This window comes from Xyrauchen texanus, chromosome 22 (genome assembly GCF_025860055.1).
Source record: "Xyrauchen texanus isolate HMW12.3.18 chromosome 22, RBS_HiC_50CHRs, whole genome shotgun sequence".
NCBI classification, from domain to species: domain Eukaryota; kingdom Metazoa; phylum Chordata; class Actinopteri; order Cypriniformes; family Catostomidae; genus Xyrauchen; species Xyrauchen texanus.
Window position 1 is genome coordinate 2436307 of NC_068297.1, and position 13849 is coordinate 2450155.

Consider the following 13849-nt stretch of genomic DNA (forward strand, 5'->3'; position numbering starts at 1 on the left):
TGGAGGGATGGATGGATGGATGGATGGATGGATGGATGGATGGATCAGACTGATGAATAGATTATAGACTGATAGACACACAGACAGACAAATGGATAGATGAATAGATAGATGGATGGATAGATAGATTGCCATATGGATGGATGGGTAGAAAGATGGATGTATAGGTGGATAGATGGATGGAAAGATGGATGTATGGATGGAAAGAAAGAAAGATGGATGTATAGATGGATGGATGGGTAGAAAGATGGATGGAAAGTAAGATGGTTGATAGATGGATGGATGGATGAATGGATGGATGTATGGATGGATGGATTGATGGAAAGATGGATGTATAGATGGATGGAAAGAAAGATGGATGTATAGATGGACGGTTGGATGGGTGGATGGATGGATGGATGGATGGAAAGAAAGATGGATGTATTGATGGACAGATGGATGGATGGATGTATAGATGGATGGATGGATGGATGGATGGATGTATGGGTAGAAAGATGGATGGAAAGTAAGATGGTTGGTTGATGGATGGATGTATAGATGGATGGATGTATAGATGGACAGATGGATGGATGGATGGATATATAGAGGATGGAAAGAAAGATGGATGGATGGATGGATGGATGGATGGAAAGAAAGATGGATGTATAGATGGACAGATAGATGGATGGATGGATGGATATATAGAGGATGGCAAGAAAGATGGATGTATAGATGGACGGATGGATGGATGGATGGATGATAGATGGATGGATGTATAGATGGACAGATGTATGGTTGGATGGAAAGAAAGATGGATGTATTGATGGACAGATGGATGGATGGATGGAAAGAAAGATGGATGTATAGATGGACAGATGGATGGATGGATGGATATATAGATGGATGAAAGAAAGATGGATGTATAGATGGACGGATGGATGGATGGATAGATGGATGGATGTATAGATGGACAGATGTATAGATGGATGGATGGATGTATAGATGGATGGAAATAAAGATGGATGTATTGATGGACAGATGGATGGATGGATGGAAAGAAAGATGGATGTATTGATGGACAGATGGATGGATGGATGTATAGATGGATGGAAATAAAGATGGATGTATTGATGGACAGATGGATGGAAATAAAGATTGATGTATTGATGGACAGATGGATGGATGGATGGAAAGAAAGAAAGATGGATGTATAGATGGACAGATGGATGGATGGATAGAAAGATGGATGGATGGATGGATTGACAGATGGATCTGGACAGACGGATGGATGGACAGACAGATATATGCATAGATAGATGGTTGTATTTGCTCTTTACATAGATAAAGGTAGATATACATAGTTTACACAACATAAACTAAGATATGTGTTGCACTTCAAATTTCTTCAGCACAGACACATTCATTTTATGAGTTGAGCTGAATGCTGTTTTGTTTGTGTTTCTTCAAAAACTCCATTGTACCTCTCTATGCAGCTCCTCTTTGGCCGCCAGTTGCCGTTGCGGTCAGCCAGCCTGGACTGATGGCACACACGTATGCCATGCCACAGGCACCAGTTTACAGCCAGGGGGTGACCGTCCAAGCACCCATCATCGGTGTGACCCCTGCACTCCAGACTCCTGTAGGCCCCCCTCACCCACATCTGCCCACCCACTACCAGCTCCCTCAACAACCCTCACAGCCGATGGCCAGCATGGTGCTCAATGTTCAGAGCCAACCGCTCGCTGTTGGCAGCCTGCCGCCAATGCCCAATGTCTGCCAGCTTACACATCCCATCCACACGGTAGGGGGCAACAGTCACATGACACATCCCATGGTGCAATCCAGCACCTCGACACTGCCCAGCAATGGACCGCTGACGAATGGTCAACCAATCTCTCAAAACCTCCAAGAGACCGTCAACGGCCTGCAGATGCTCAGAACTGTTGGATTGGGGAAATACGAATTCACAGACCCTTTGCATCCTAAAGGTAAATTATTCCGAGACTTGGTTTTGAATTCTAATCATCGTTGAGGTTATAATGTTGTGTTTCAGTCGTTAGGCAATTACCTTCATCTAGTCTCCAGCAAAATCACAATTTTTGGCCGGCACAACTTCATGAACTTGATTGCATTTATTACCTCTCTAGTTTTCACTTTCAATAAAATCCACCATTTATCACCACCTACAAGAGTAGACGAGTGGAGTGGATCAGCTGTTTTTTCTATCTGGTTTCCTTTCCTGCCCAACCAATGGAAGTTCATGAAGATTTTATGAATTCCTTGTATTAGTTCCTCTTTGATATTCAGCAACATCCAGGAATGTTTTTGATTTATGGTACGTGATCAAATAGATTTGCTGGCAGTGGATGCTCTGACAAAATTGTTAGAGAGTCTGAAATGGGTCAAATTATTTCATATAAATGAAAGCCTTACAGTATGAAAATACACTATAAAATGGATTTTATTTCAAACATCAGCACACTAGAAAATTATGGACCATTACTTTACCGCCAACAGTGACATAATACATGCTGCTGTTGAGCTCCTTTTCTTCAATTCCCTTTTGTTTTTATATTCGCATGCATGTCATTTTGATGCTTAAGTCACACTCAGTGCGAATCATGTTCATTGACGAAGGGTTTTTTTCTCTTAAAGGTGCACACATTCATTTTCTCCTCATTACAAATCATGACTCACTGTGAATGCTGAATTTGTGCAATGGCATCTGGAATGAGAAACTATTGATTTTGCATTATGCTGCATCCACGCCGCTAGGTGTCACTGTAAGTCCAAGATAACACAAATAAAAAGTTACTGAGTGCACCTTTAAGATCGAAGCATACTCTACGCAGATGCTACTAGCTATGCAAGCTTGGTTTCTTGCATTGTTGCGTTCCAGAATGTGTCTGTCCGCAAATACACCAAGTACGCGTTGCATTCTCAACACTGCCACAAGGGGCGCTATAGCAAGATTAGTGTGAACTGTCTGCTTCTATGGTGAGTATTCTCTTTCAAGTCAATACTGTCATGGCAAAGCAACAGTTCAAAGACAATATTGCTGAGCAAGTATGTTGAAATCAGTGTATTTATAGCAACTGAATAATATACGTACAGTTGAAGGCACAGTCGTTTGAAGGTAACTCTATCGCCCCCTTGAGTACGGAGGTTTGTTCCTAAACTGTCTAAAGCATGGAAAATCAGTAACAGACTCAAAAGCATGAATAAATCACAATAGAGTATAATTTACATGTTTGCTATGCATCTTTAAAATAATTGCTACTTAGTTTAACATTTTGTTGTACAATGCAGTCATTCATACATTTTTAATTGTGGCTTAAAAGCATCCAAATACTCGTTGTGGCCTCTGTATATATGAACTGTTCAGTTGAAAGATTATTCAAAGGAAAGCAGTGTATTGTGTAATTACTGTGTGATATTGTGCCCTTAAGCGCGCTCTGTGTGTTTTGCTTGCAAATCCTGGATTTTCCAACCAGCTACAGGCGAAAAATCTGTTCCACTGCCACCTTGTTAAATTGAACGTCATGTCGTATCACTGGAAGTATTAATCTTTTAAAGAGGAGAGAACATGGAGATGAGTTTGCTGCCCATTCATCTGCTTGCGATTGCTACTAGGAATGATGAGAAATTGCAGAAGACTAGTTCATTGAATATAGATGCTTTTTAGAAGTAAATATTACTGCTTATTATTAATTACTCTCGCATATCTAACCGCAAGTTCAACATGAAGCTTTTATTCTTCTGTAATGTGATGCATTTCTGGGGAAAAATTGTGGACTTTGATAAACCTATCAACCCAAAGTATGGTCCATATACAGCTTATTCTGGCCGAGAACCGCCCACTTAGACAGGACGATTGTGTCCGCAGTGACCAATCACAGTTTGTTTAGTATTTATGTGCTATTTACAGTAGTTGCAGGTTAATCTGAAATACATGTGTAAAGGAATTAATGGAATGGAAGAGACGAGAACCGGCTTGACAATATAAATAATATTTTAATTATAAACTGAACCAAAAAGACAAACACGCAAACAGGTGTCGGAACTCTCTCTGTCCCACCTCCATCCGCTTCCAGGCGGCCGGGCTCCTCCGTCTTCCGTCGGATGGCCGCGGCTGCTCCGTTGGGGTGGATGGTTGTGGCGAGGACTCTACTATGGTGCATCCCTCCTCCTTCCCTGGTTTCGGCACCCGTGTAAAGGGATTAATGGAAAGGAGGCGAGAACCGGCTTGACAATATAAATAATATTTTAATTATAAACTTAACCAAAAAGATACACAGGTGTTGGACAGCTGTCCGTAAATCTCTCTCTCTGTCCCACTGCCATCTCCAGTCGGCCTTTATCCCTCTCTGAGGCTTGATTAGCCCGATTAGGGGCCGGGTGTAGGGAATCACGACCCGGCCCACCCTCCGCCATGCCACATGATACTTCAATAACAGATTATTTGAAAAATGTTGGCCTCCTTATTATATTGAGGTTAAAAAGTGTTATTTTATAGACATGAAAGCATGATAATTGCTTTAGAGCGTAAACACCCTTGACACCTGCTGCTTATGTAACATTAATCCTGTTTGTATGTTTATACGTATTGGATGTTGTGAAATTAATTGCATCTGTTATTAAACCTACCAGTCTACTTAAAAGATTTATGGCTTTAGAGGATTTGATCATTAAATATGGATAATGTAATTGCCTCTACCCTATTTGTTATTGTTGGTAGCTTTATTATTCACTGAATTTGAATTACCCTCTCGTCTGTGACACGCGTAACATTTCCATTTAGGTCAAAGACTCCGTCCGCGTGGCTGCTTGCTATTCACTTGACATTGATTTTAGCTTAAGGTGTAGCACACATGCATTATACACGAGCTCTTAAACAAGGGCGGGTGTTCATTAATGTAACGGGTCAACCGTGTGCACTAGAGAGACACGTTAAGCCATACTGATGTTTTTTGTTTTAAAGGTCCTTGAGTAGGTTTATATATATATATATATATACGCTCCGTACCAAAACCTAGTGAGCTGCCTTTGTAGGCAGCATTTAAAGAATGTTCCTTGTTCAGTTCAAGTGAAGCTCAGTCAACAGCATTTATTGCATGTCTAACCACTCCGAGCGGGATTCGAACCGGCAGTGCCGGGATGGGAGGCAGGTATGCTAACGAGGAGGCTAAAGGCTACAGCCTGTAGCATCAGTCGCATGTAACATGTAAATGCTTCACACTACATTTTCAAGCCATATCTATGCCCTTGCATATGCCATATACTCCAAAGCAACCGTACAAATTACAATTTAAACAACCCTCCAAAAATTGGCCCCACACGTTAACCACGATTTTTGATTTTTTTTCAAAGAAAAGGAGGAACGAGTCAAAATAAATGTTTGAGTTTAAACCCAGAATATTCGAAATTAATTACATTTGTAGTTACACTGTTAACTTTACTCCTAACCCAACTCTTATCCAAAACCTAACTCTAACCTAATCATAACCCTACCCTTACTTCTAAACCTAACGCTAACCCCTAATCCTAACCCTAACCCAACTCTTACCCCTGAACCTAACTCTAACCCCTAATCCTAACCCTAACCCAACTCTTACCCCTGAACCTAACTCTAACCCCTAATCCTAACCCTAACCCAACTCTTACCCCTGAACCTAACTCTAACCCCTAATCCTAATCCTAACTCGACCCTTACCCCAAAACCTAACTCTAACCCCTAATCCTAACCCAACTCTTACCCCTGAACCTAACTCTAACCCCTAATCCTAATCCTAACTCGACCCTTACCCCTGAACCTAACTCTAACCCCTAATCCTAACCCAACTCTTACCCCAAAACCTAACTCTAACCCTAACCTAACTCTAACCCTAACCCTAACTCTTACCCCTAAACCTAACTCTAACCCCTAATCCTAACCCAACCCTTACCCCTGAACCTAACTCTAACCCCTAATCCTAATCCTAACTCGACCCTTACCCCTGAACCTAACTCTAACCCCTAATCCTAACCCAACTCTTACCCCAAAACCTAACTCTAACCCCTAATTCTAACTCGACCCTTACCCCTGAACCTAACTCTAACCCCTAATCCTAACTCGACCCTTACCCCTGAACCTAACTCTAACCCCTAATCCTAATCCTAACTCGACCCTTACCCCTGAACCTACCCGTACCTCAACCTCAGTAGCAGCGAATGTGGTCATTTCTTACACAGTAGTGTAATAGTTACACAGTAAATACATCGTCTTATATCTATTAATGTTAGTTCATAGTAGTTCAGGTCTTCTAATATAAAGTGTGACCATCCACATTATGCCACAAATGTTGCATAATGTGGCTTTTATTATATAAACCTGGAATATTTCTATAAAGTACCTTCTTTTTGAGTAATTGTGGCAGTATCGCGTACAGACACTGTAAGGAAATATTCTAATACAAATTCGTGTCCATTTGTTTAATACTTTCTGATTCATTAAATTCTTGAGTTTCCCTTTTCACATCTTAAGTGTGTTGTGCGACAAAAGAGGTTGGACAGTAATCTCATTCATAGCGCTCTGGTTTATATGCATGTATTCTGACCCGCTCTGTTTGTGTGTCCTACCAGCGAGCGCACTCGAGAACTTCTCATCTTATATCTATAGTCCCATTGTTGTCGATTCACAGCTCTTTTGTTTTGGAAGGACACATTTCACAAGCTTCAGCGTTCTTTCAGTTCCACCGAGAGAGGCAGTCTGAGTCAGATGAATATATTTGTTCACTGGATGGCTGTATGGAGGCAGGCCATAACACTCTTCAGCCATTCAATCGCATTTTTATGCCTTTTATAGCATGCAAATGTAAACGCAAAGGAAATTCTGTGCCATAAACGTATAGAGTATAATGTTCTGGTTATTCAGTGGGGTCCACAATGCATCTACTTTGCATTGTTTTCTCATTTAATACAATGTATTATATTATCAGTATGATATCCTTCTGACAGTCCACACAAATGGTATGTAATTAAACAAACAATAGATTACATATATTACTTCTAAATCTCATCGACCACAGACATTTGGACCGGACTATAATGCATATGCAAATAGGCACATGTGAATAAGCAAACCTTAATTGTCCTTTAAAATGTGCCCTTTTGAGCCTGCTAAACTGTCCCGAGTTATTTTATGTTTGGTTTTCTCGTGAGAACATTGACCCACTTTAACAGAGAATCATTTCAGCCGCATGCCGTCCATTCATTATTAGTTTGTCAAATGTCTGCGAAACAGCGGTCACGGGCGGGTGACGTGTTGCTCTATCAATACTAAGACGTTTACACCAGTCAATTATTATAATTTACTGCAATGAAAGCTGCATATAAAATTGAAAAGTGGCTTTGATTGTGTTTACTCACAGAAATGCAGTGTCTTTTGTTGCACAAAACTAGGTCTCGGCATATATCAACTGTTTGTATTCTATTCTTATTAGTCGTGAATATCTGTTGTGATTTATAGCAGCCTGCCGTTTTAGGGGCCTTTGGAACCAGCAAAGTTATTTCAGGGGCAAAAAGCACATGCAGTCAATTTGAATTCCACATGTGTGATATTGGGTTCAGAGATGATTAATTATAACTAAAGCATGTCAGATATGACTTGTGCATAAGGCAGGTAATAATTGAATTAATATAATTTCCTAGACATGATAAAAGCTTGTGTTTCTAGCCTGCTACCTTCTCAGGGGCCGTTCAGTATGGAGCTAGTAAATAGTTTTGCATTCCTTCAGTTATTTTGGGTTCCCTCCAGGGCCGGTGCTAAGATGCAATCTTTGGGGGGACATATTGATCTTTTGGGTTGGCCAAGTGGTTGTTGTTTCAACCACTCAGACCCGCCAATGTATCCCTCGCAATGCCCCTATCCATACCTTATGAAAATTACCAAAGTTTTGGTTTTCCTGTGTCATTACATTGGTTTTACAAAAATTGTAATGGTTAAAATATGCACTACAAATACTATATTTGAACTGGGCAGTTACTGTACTAAAATCATTGTAAAAGGTGTGGTTACTATGGTTTTACTACAAATAAGATGGTTCAACTATGGTTACTGAAGTAAAATCATAGTTCATTTTCATAAGGGATTGGCAAAGGTATTACCCACCTGATCTCATGAACATTACGTGACCATGACCACATTTTTGCCAGTCGAAACGATGTGCTTCATTGCAGTTTCGTAGTGAAACTTCCAGCGGGGGGCGCCAAAAGCGAGTGGAATGGTGTTGTAATCAGACATGGTTTTTAGGTGAATATTAGATGGAGGTTTTAATTGGCAAAACATTCCTTCGTAACCTAAAACTTTAACCTAACCACTACTTATCCAAAAGGAAACGAGAGATGAACAAAACCGACACCTTACCCTAAACCAAGGCCTAAACCTAACCGAGCACATTTTCTGAAGCAAGCACGTCATTTCGTATCGCTTCTATGACACTTTCATCTCGCATCTCTCATCATAGCTTGTGTGTTTGGCTGGGCTCGTACAGCGGAAGCTAATAACATGTGTAAATGTAGGTGGGTCTGCAATGCAAGCATTAAAATGTATTGTTTTTCATATGATATACTATAGTAAAAGTGTCTAAAAATCATAACACTATTATGATTGTGTAAGTAACGGTGTGAAAAATACTAAACAGTATTGTAAAGCGGGTATAAGGGAAAGGAGGAGGCAAGAACCGGATTGACAATATAAATAATAGTTTAATGACGAAATAAACGAAAAACATGCAAACATAAACACACAGAGCAGCTGCCTGTAATTCTATCTCACTCTCGAAACATCGTCACCGGCCGCCTTTATTCCTCGCGCGCCCCCATCAGGCTGATTGGGGACCGGACGTGCGTTGTTCCAGCCCGGCCCCGCACTCCTCCGCTCTACACTCCTCCCAGCGTTGCCTCCCGGCCGGGGAGCCCTCTACATGACGTACACCCCCCCCCCCCCCCCTCCGGGTGGGTCATCCCCACCTTGCTTTACCTGGGAGGAGGCAGGAGAGTAAAAACAACAACAAAACAAAAACAGGCGACTCCCCTCAGCCCCTGGCAGTGGCCCTACCTCTCCAGGCGGTCTCGCGGACGCTGGTATTCTTTCGACCCCTCAAAGTTTCTGGAGGACGGCAGGGCACTCCTCCGCCCCTGACAGCGGCCCCATTGCTCCGGGGAGTCCAGTTCCCACTCACCTCGTGGACGGCGACCGTTCCGGGCAGTCAGGCTACCCCGTCCACTGGTGGATGGCAGCGGCGCTCCCCTGGGTGGACGGCAGTGTCAAGGACTCCGCGACGGGCATCCCTCCTCCTATTCAGCACCTATGTAAAGCTGGTATAAGGAAAAGGAGGAGGCGAGAACCAGCTTGACCAATACAAATAATAGTTTAATGAAGAAAAAAAATGAAAAACACGCAAACATAAACACACAGATCAGCTGTCTGTAATTCTCTCTCTCCCTCTCTCTCGAACCATAATCACCAGCCGCCTTTATCACTTGTGCGCCCCATCAGGCTGATTGGGGACCGGGCGTGTGTTGTTCCAGCCTGGCCCCGCCCTCCTCCGCTCTACAAGTATAATCGGTCGTTATAGTTGTGATTTGTGTGAAAATGAGATATTTTAGCACCTAGTGGTCATTTCACCAGGAATCTACTGCTAAACGTAGAACACGGCACGTAAAAGTCAGTTCGCAAAAATGTAGTTATAACGTTCATTCTATGAGACTAGTTTGCAGTGTATTACAAGGGAACGCAAACCATTTCGAGGGAACGGAACACTGTTTCAGAAAATAAATTTCCTTCTTTTCCTATAAGGTGCTCTGTTGTTCTGATCGCCGTTCTTGCATACAAAATGTAAAAAAGGTCGACACAGTGCAATGAGTGGAACATCACGCAAGCGTCTTGAGGTGTGTTTTTGAAAGTTAAACTTCTTTAACTTGACACAGCATCTTAAAAACATTACGCTGCTGTGCAAGATGCGACAAATGGTCAACAACACCTTCCTGGCAGAAACAATTGAAAACAGCAAAGACTTAAAACGCGTTTGTTGTGAACAGACCCTAATGCAGAATCTTGGGAACTGGAACCTCACAAGTGCTCTACTGATGGCTCAATCTCTATGAAACCCACGACAGACTCTATTCACCATTGATTCCCATAGGATTTGACATTAGCATGTCGCTAAGCTAATGATGTGATATTATAATAAGCATAACAGTACATGGCACACACAAAAATTGGGTACAATAGTCAAATTGTAATACTAAATATCAATGGTTTTCAGTAGTGAAGGAATTATTAGTGCACTTATGTCTTAATAGGCTGTCTAGGTAGTCTGCTCGCTAGGTTTTGGAACAGAGCTAACGTCTTGAGCTAGTCTGTAACTGGAGAATCATTTATTTGCTGTGACGTTGACTAGTAATATCGCTACATGAAAATATCAGGTTTGCTTTTACATTTCGACACTTTCTTGTTTTCTGTCCACGTGATACATTTAATTGTTTGTATTCTTTGCTTTGGACGCCCTCACTATCTCTCCTGTCTTTTAGAGGCGTGTTGGTTTAGTACATGTTATTGTAGAGCAGCTGCTGGCTCTATTGTCTGTTAAAGCAGAGCTGAAGATGTATGTGTATCATTTTGGCGAAGAAGCTCGGTCTTTAATATAATCTCAGACGAATGTGCTTTGAAATGAGAACGCTGACCCTCTGCCTTCCGCTCTGTATGTATTTTCATCCCTGATGGCTTTATCCTGCTATTCCCAAGCTTTTGCCACCTTTTTAGATGCACAAATGATTTCCTGTTTTTTTTTCCTCAAACAGTGGTTGGTGTTATCTTCACGTAAACATCTGGGTAATGCTTCACCCCGAAATTAAAATGAAGAAATAAGAAATTATATTTTGCATAAATAAAATGACTCTTATTTTAGGACTGTTATAATTATAATTTTTACATTTTTTGGCATTGTGACACCTGTTCTCCAATTTGAATTACCATAATGCAAAAAATAAATAAATGATTTACATTTTATGCATTTGGCAGACACTTTTATCCAAAGCGACTTACAGTGCACTTATTACAGGGACAATCCCCCCGGAGCAACCTGGAGTTAAGTGCCTTACTCAAGGACACAATGGTGGTGGCCGTGGGGTTCGAACCAGCAACCTTCTGATTAACAGCCCTGTGCTTTAGCCACTACGCCACCACCACTCCATATCATTAGTTTATGCTATTATTTAAATCCTTAAAGGAATATTCCGGGTTCAATACAAGTTAAGCTTGATCATTAGTAAAGGTTGATCACCACAAAAGTTAATTTTGAGTCATTATATATTATATATATATATATAAAGAAGAAGCAAAAATGGAGGTTACAGTGAGGCACTTACAATGGAAGTCAATGGGGCCATTTTTGGAGGGTTTAAAGGCAGAAATGTGAAGTTTATAATTCTATAAAAGCACTCACAAAGACGAGTTGAAGTCATTTTTGACGGCAATCACCATGATGCCACACATGCTGCTAATTGAGCTTAACTTGTTTTGAACCTTAAAAGTCAAACGTGGTAATGAGTATTTGGAAATATCCTTAATTGGCATAACAGTAATGTCTCATAATGGTCCAAAAAGGGGCTTAATTCTGTTTATGCAAAACTGTAATTGAATAATTGAATCTTTAATCGCTCTTTCTCTTTTTCTCTTGTCCTACAGAAATGTTGAAGGAATTGAACGAGCAGCGGCACAAGAAAGACTTTACAGACCTGAAAATAGTAGTTGAAGGCAAAGAGTTTGAAGTCCATCAAAATGTTCTAGCTTCCTGCAGCTTGTATTTCAAGGACATGATTAAAAGGTTTGCTTCCTCCAGTTGTTCTTTTCGTAGGGTGCATTTGTGTCACGTCCTTTTCCCTCCCCATCTCTTGCAGGTACGAAGACATCGGTTCCCGTCACAGGGCCAGTAGCCATTCTGTCTGTCCCGCAAACAAATGAATTTCACTGCTCAAAAGGTCCACCGTTCCGAACACTTCATCTCCATTTACCAATGTGCCAATTTGCATTTTAATGGGAAAAGAAGTTCCATGACTGGGGGGTGGAGGTGGGGTTGTTTTTAATGGTTTGTAAAGGTCAAAACACAATTATGGGAGATTTCAGGAATGCAGTTGGCATATCAGATCAGCGCTGCTCTCTTCCCGTCGAAGTCAAGTGCTTAGACGCAATATTCTCGCCATCCCACTCGAGCAGTTACCTGCTGGGATTTGGTCCGTATCTCTGTGGAAATTCACACACCTCACACAGTGCTTTAGGCATGCTAGTGGGATTAAGGGATCCCGGAAGCGGCATGGATCCCGTTTATGCTTTGTGGAATTGAATCTCTTGCCATGCTGTTCTAGAAACATGCTGTTTCCTATAGATGCTGATCTCTGCATTTGTGTGCCACTGATGATCTTGACTTGGCTCTGTAACTGGATGTCAGTTCTGAGTAAATACTGATACTGAATGTTGTTTACAGGCTGAGAAATGTATTCAGGCTTTTTGTTGAAAGAGCAAAAGATTAGATTTATGTTCAAAGATAAGAGCAAACGTCCACAATGATACAAAGGCTGTTTTGTTCGGGAATCAGACAACGCTGGTAGCGCACCAGAGATTCAAAAGAAACGGCTCATAAGAGTCATTCATTCAGGAATCAGGCTTCACTGGTCGTGCATGTTTTACGATGTAGATTCAAAAGAACCGGCTCATAAGAGTCATTCATTCGGGAATCAGGCTTCACTGGTCGTGCTGTGTTATATACTGTAGATTCAAAAGAACCGGCTCATATGATTAATTAAAACAGGAATTGGACTCTGGCTGTTTCGCATGTTCTGCAATGTAGATTTAAATGAATCAGCTCATAAGAATCGTTCATTGGAGAATCAGGCTTCACTGGTCGCATATGTTTCATGATGTAGATTCAAAAGAACCGACTCATAAGAATCATTCATTCGGGAATTTGGCAAAAGAACCGACTCCATAAGAATCGTTCATTCGGGAATTTGGCAAAAGAACCGACTCCATAAGAATCGTTCATTCATTCGGGAATTTGGCTTCACTGGTCTCGCATGTTTTATGATGTAGATTCAAAAGAACCGACTCATAAGAATCGTTCATTCATTCGGGAATTTGGATTCACTGGTCTCGCATGTTTTATGATGTAGATTCAAAAGAACCGACTCATAAGAATCATTCATTTGGGAATTTGGCAAAAGAACCGACTCATAAGAATTGTTCATTTGGGAATTTGTCTTCACTGGTCTCGCATGTTTTATGATGTAGATTCAAAAGAACCGACTCATAAGAATCATTCATTCGGGAATTTGACTTCACTGGTCTCGCATGTTTTATGATGTAGATTCAAAAGAACCGACTCATAAGAATCGTTCATTCGGGAATTTGGCTTCACTGGTCTCGCATGTTTTATGATGTAGATTCAAAAGAACCGACTCATAAGAATCATTCATTCGGGAATTTGGCAAAAGAACCGACTCATAAGAATCATTCATTCGGGAATTTGGCAAAAGAACCAACTCATAAGAATCATTCATTCGGGAATTTGGCAAAAGAACCGACTCATAAGAATCATTCATTCGGGAATTTGGCAAAAGAACCAACTCATAAGAATCATTCATTCGGGAATTTGACTTCACTGGTCTCGCATGTTTTATGATGTAGATTCAAAAGAACTGACTCATATGAATCATAGACACACTTGCTCAAAACCTGGATATGTTTCTTCTACATTAGACACTTTGCTGATGAAAGTTATTTCAAAATGTGGGTGGGACAAAATTGACAACGGTAAAAAAAGTGGTAGGGACA

At 41.0% G+C, this 13849-nt stretch overlaps 1 pseudogene; it reads left to right on the plus strand.

Moving 5' to 3' along the window:
* LOC127662438 (kelch-like protein 29) overlaps positions 1-13849 on the plus strand; it is a 145137-nt pseudogene that overhangs the window by 41193 nt on the left and 90095 nt on the right.